Source organism: Elephantulus edwardii, unplaced genomic scaffold (assembly GCF_000299155.1).
Source record: "Elephantulus edwardii isolate Elephantulus edwardi_28Jun2011 unplaced genomic scaffold, EleEdw1.0 scaffold00275, whole genome shotgun sequence".
Classification (NCBI taxonomy): domain Eukaryota; kingdom Metazoa; phylum Chordata; class Mammalia; order Macroscelidea; family Macroscelididae; genus Elephantulus; species Elephantulus edwardii.
Genome location: NW_006400025.1, coordinates 3,197,555 through 3,203,554, shown reverse-complemented (window position 1 = coordinate 3,203,554; position 6,000 = coordinate 3,197,555).

Here is a 6,000-nt window from a genome sequence, read left to right as displayed (position 1 = left end):
CTCTGACACACCCATCCCGATTACCCCAGTCACTGAATCAATCCACCTCATAGAGGGTCTTCCCCTCCTGCGCTGTCCCTCCACCCTTTAACTTAAGGTGATGGACATTTAGAGAAATCGAAAGGAGTTGTTAATCTTGCTTAACTCAGAAGTATGCCATAAATGTAGACAGATAACTCACATTTTCTGGTAGTATGAGGTTTCGAAAAACATTAGTTTGCTTTCATGTACATTGTATCACTCATTTTCATTGTGTTTCACATATCCTTTCATTCACATTGTATTTCATACAATCATTCCCATGCACTGTGTTTTACAGAATTAGTCACCATTGATATATGTGCAATTCTGATAGTGTGTTTTAAGTGTTACATGAGTAGAACAGCATTAATGGGAAGTCCTATGAAGAATTCATTAAAGCTTGAGTGTCAGAGAGAGTCTCATCAAAGGAGTAGAACCTGAGAAGAGCTCAATAGAGAGGAGTAGGGATGAAGGTGGTATTCCTGTCAGGGGCCATCCAGTGGGCAAACACACAGAGGCAGGAATATGCAGGGTGTATTTTGGAAACAGTGACTAGTTGGCCAGAACAGATGGAATTGCATGCAGAAGTTGCAGGGGAACTAGGGTCAAGGAGGTCGGAAGGGCCTGGAATAGAAACCCCTCGGATTGGATCATATGCAGTTTACCCATAAATGCATGTTAATAATTGGATTAAAAGGAAGTGAAAGCAATAATCTAAGATTCTTTAGGAAAATTACCAGATTAAGATTCATTGGAATAGGGCCAGGATTGATGAGAAATCAGTAATTTTGATAAAGCAAATAATTTAGTTATCAGAAATTACTGCCTTGGCTGTTCCACTTAATAAGAACACTACAAAGTCCAAGAAGCAAAAGGAAGCGTACTACTCTGACAAAAAATCTCAAAAGAATGCAAAACTGACGACAACACAGGAAGTGTAAATGCAAGGCAGGTAGGGGACGAAAGTGTATGCCGACATGGACATCAGTACCAAAGCACGCAGAGTGAATGTCCTATGTGCTTATTCTTGATAGCAAGGTTAGAATTGATGTCTTAGCATGACTTTTCTTGGTAAAATTACCAGCAGCTTTTATGACCCCAAAGCACATTTTCATTGGTGTCTCCCTTCTCATAAGGCTGCTTGCTGCTCCTAGGACCCCACGTCTTTGCTTGAGGTGATCTCTCCTCTAATTTGCACTGTGGACCCTGCTTCCCTACTTGCTCAGAATTTGATGCCTACTTGGATTGAAGCCATCCCCTTCTCTCTTCAATTGTGGTTACAAGCCCAGTTTTCCTTCTTGACACTCTAGAATGTAAAAAAGGGAGACAGAAATGCTTCTCTTGAGTTCTTAAATGCCAAATCCTAACTCTAGGTCTGGCATATTAAAGGTGCTTAGTAGGTCTGTACTTACTGAACTGATAATTACAGTAATTGTACTTTTTCAGATAATTTGAGATTAAGACTAAATGTCTGGTGTCAAGGAAACTGTAAGAAGTCACTAGACAGGGGTGTTGTGGCTTGCTGGGACTGGGCCAGGTACTCACAGGAACTGCGCAGGAGTACTGGTAATGGAGGTGTCAGAGTCATGGTGTGAAAGAACAGGAGATACTACTTTAGAAACTGGGACAAAACCTGAGGCAATCCAAGTACAAGGCTCACTTAGGGTGGAATCATCAAAATCAGAGGAGAGAGATTTATCATATGACTGCAGAGTGCTAGAAATCCATGGGAGGGGGGTTAACTCATTTGGCTACTAGTCAAAAGGGTGCAGGTTCAAATCTATGCAGAAGCACTTCAGTAGAAAGGTCTAGTAATTTACTTCAGAAACACCAGCTATTGAAAAGTCTAGGGAGCAGAAGAGCTGAATGGTGCCAGGCTACCACTATCAACCATTCTAATCAGAGCCATACCGGGCAGAACCTGAAAAAAATGAGACAAAAATAGAGAACAAAATCTCACATTTACTGAAGGAAAGAACTGAAACAACACAAAACAAACACACACACAAAATAAATAAGAAATCCTGGGTATACAGCACTGGTTGACCCTGGAGGACTCCTGAAGACCATGCTTTGAGCCAATCTTCAAAACTTAAACCATAGCTAATCCCTGAGATGCCCTTATAGCTAAATCCAGATTGGCTCAAAAAGTGATGATCATAGCTTGGAAGTACTATGCTTTTTAAACAATCACCTACTTAAGACCAAATGGTCAGCAATGACTTTAAAAGAAAAATGAGAAAGTAAGGATTCATGGAAACGGAACCACCACAATGGAAAGAATGAGAACGTTTACACATTGTGAAGAACGTTTACACATGGCAGAGAATGTAGCCAGTGTCCCTGAAAAACTCGGGTTGAATTCACTGAATGGGAACTTAAACCACCATGTAAGCCTTCCCTGAAAAGAAAATAAAATATTGAAAAAAGAAAGAACACCTGACACACATGGAGTTGCACACAGACAGTCAGGGAACACTTTGACAAAGGCTGAGAATTGAAACATCTCTGGAGAGGGGGCCGGTGAGGATTGTGCATCCCAGAGAGAGACAACACCAGTCATGAATTCTACGCCTGACCAGGATGGAACCTTCAAGCTGGCAGGGTCTGCAGGGGAGATCTGAAGGAGGGTTGTTTTGGGGTGAAGATGAAGACAAAGCGTGGTGGGGGTGGTTGTAAGGACAATAGGCTGAGCAGGGGCTAAAGAACACAAACAGTTCTTTCTGTGTTTATTAGGTCTACAAAGTCTAGAGATTGAACCTTGGTCAGATATGTCATTGTCAAAATTTTCCCCCATCTGTTAAGTTCTATTGTTATTCTGATAAAGCCTCTTAGTAAGCACAAGTACTTAATTTTTAGTAGATTCCAGCTAACTACTTTATCCAGTTATCTAGTTTATCTTCTGTTGTCTGGATATTTTAAATTGTATTTAGTATTCTGTGTATGCCATGTATTAGGGCCTCTAGCTTAATTTCATTTTTTTCCTTTCATGAATACTACAATTTTTACTATTTAGATCTTTGATCAATTTTGAGGTCATTTTTGTGTATGGTGTGAGTTTTTAAAATTCACTTTCATGTATGATGTGAGGTATTTCATTTTGCTACAAAAGGTTATCCAGTTTCACAATACCCTTTGTTGAAGCGAAAAGCTCTTATTGATTTCATGGACTTTGTTGGAAATTGGCTGCCTGTAGCTCACTGGATTTCTTTCTGGATTCTCTTTTTCATTGGTCTAAGTGTCTGCTGTTGTTCCAGTACCAAGGTGCTTGACCACAATGACTGTGTGGTAGCTTCCGAGGCCTCCTGCCTTGTTCTTCAAATTCTTCTACATTATTTTGTCATTTTTTATTTGGATCAGGTGCACTCTTTACATGCCTGTGAAATGTTTGCTATGCCATATGCCTGGGAGGGGGGTAGGGGTGGGGGTTTGTCCATGAAAGCAAAGATGAGGCACAGAGGCTCTGGGAGAGTTTGGATGACTGCAGTGTGAATTGTCCTTGGTGACTATGCTTAGGATGTCTTTGGGTGGAAATTCTGAACATGTTATTTCTCAGAACTGGGGAGCTACAGCCATGGCGTGAGCAACAGTCAATTAATTGTACGCCTACTTGTCAGTGGACAAGACACAGTGCTCTACAAAGGAGACCACCAAACAGTAAGCTCAGCACGGCTAAAATCATAATGTACTTCTACAGGGATCCCAGGTGTTCAAAGGAAAATACAAAGTAGTCGCTATTAAATAGGAACTTATAAGTGAAAACTTAGAATGACAGGTGTTTTATCCTGAATTTTCCCCCCACCAGTTGTAAGTTTTATTTTGCATTGAGTGCTTCTTCTCATTCTTCAGAAAAACTGATTGAGAATCTCTAGTTTGTAAAAATTATACACATAATTTGAAAACAAATGTACATATTCTTCATGATCACAACCTTTCTAATAATCAGATACAGAGTTCAGGACAAAGCTAAAGAAATAGTGCTGTACATTCATGAACACATGGTTCGCTGTGACCCCTTTAGTTTTGTCATGAGCAGGTACACTTGATCTATGGTGGAGCTGTTCATCACAGGCTGTGGGCAGAGGACAGAGGGGATTCGGGGAAGAGTTCCCTGGGAATTCTGAGTCAGGGCTGGAGCTGGAGAAGATGCCTTCATGGTCTGTACAGCGACACCCACTTGACTTCAGTTCTGTCATCCTCAGAGGACCCTTCTGAAGGATATACTCATCTGATGACTCTACTCCCATGTGGGGAAAGCCACAGCAAGCCCCAGAGACTGAGAAGCACTAGTGGTTCTGACCTGACTAATCTTAGTAAATGACTGACTATTTCTGCTCTGCCTGTGAAAACAAGAATGCTGGGCAAAGTTCTCTGAAAGTGTTCATCCCTACCCATGGCCCATGATGTAAGCACTGAGACCATCAATGCAGCGGGCTGAGGGGCAAGGCTGGACTCCTCCCTTCAGACCTAACTATAGGCTGCAAGAACAGGGAGGTTACCAGTTAATGAGTTGCAGGTTTAATGCCTAAACTGTTCCACATCACAGAGCATATGCTCTAGATAAATTTGGCTCCACTTTCCTAGCCACATCTATTATCTGCTCCTTCTCAGCAACATGGAGACAAACAGGATGTATCAGCTGTACTTACAACTACACAGACATGTCTCTGTGTCTTTGAAAGCACAGGCTTCTCTGAGTTTCTCTATATCATTTGTAGACCTAAGATTGTTGTTGTTAGTATAGTTAGGTGCCAATGAGTTGAGAACAACTCATAACAACCCTATGAACACGAGATTTCAAACCTGTCCTATTTTGTGCCATCCTAGAAATTTCTGACATACTTGTGCCTATGGCTGCAGTCACTGTGTTGGTCCATCTCGTTAAGGGTCTTCCTCTCTTTCTCTGACCCTCCGCTTTCCTAAGCATAATGCCCCTTTTCAAGGAGCAGCCTCTCCTAACAACATGCCCAAAGCACGTGAGGCAAGATTTTGTCATCTTTGCATCCAAGAAGCACTCTGGCTGTGCTTTTTCCAAGACATATCTGTTTGTTATTTGGTAGTCCACGGGATATTCAAGCAATCTTCTTCAACACCATGGTCAAAGGCATCAAGTCTCTTTCTGTCATCCTTATTTATTGTCTAGCTCTTAAATGCATAGCAAATAATTCAAAAGCCCATAGCCTGAATCAGGCACACCTTAGTCCTCAAATTGACATCATTGCTCCTGAGTAATTTAGAGAATTCTCTGACTTCAGACTTTCCCAATGTAATGTGTCTCCTGATATCCATACTACTGGTATCAAGTTTATTGATTACAGACCCAAGTAAGATGAAGTTGTTGACAATTTCTATCTTTTATCCACCTATTATGATGCTGTATATTGGCCCAGTGGCAAGAGTTTTTGTTTTCCTGATGAAGGCTGCAGTCTGATTTTCTGTAACAAGTGCTTCAAAGTCTTCTTCACTTTCAGCAAGCAAGGTTGTGTCATATGCTTAATGCAGGTTTTTGGCGAGTTTCCCCTCTGATCCTGATGCAATATCTTCTTTGTAGACTCTTTGTAAGAGTGTTAGTTAGATACACATGGGTGTTATGTGGACATGTGCATGTGTGGGTAAGTGTGGATATAACTAGGCATGTGAATGTGGAGATTATGAGACTAGTGTTCTTGTGGCATAGTTCACAGCATGAAGAGCTGATGGCCAAAAGACTGCATCTCTGGTAGTCCAAATTCATCAATGGTTCCTCACAAAAAAGATGATCAGTGTCTGCCCGTTAAGATTTACCAAGTTGGAAATCTGACGATGACTTGTAGCTATGGGTTATTCACTTGATGGATGTGAGGTTTTTTGTTTGTTTGTTTGTTTTTTTAATTTGAGAGGGTGATGACAGCCAGGCTCCACTGAAGGAAAAATTGAAGGGAAGTCTCATTCTCAGGGTTGAGCTTGCACTTAACATTAGCTTTTAGGGTGAGTGCATCC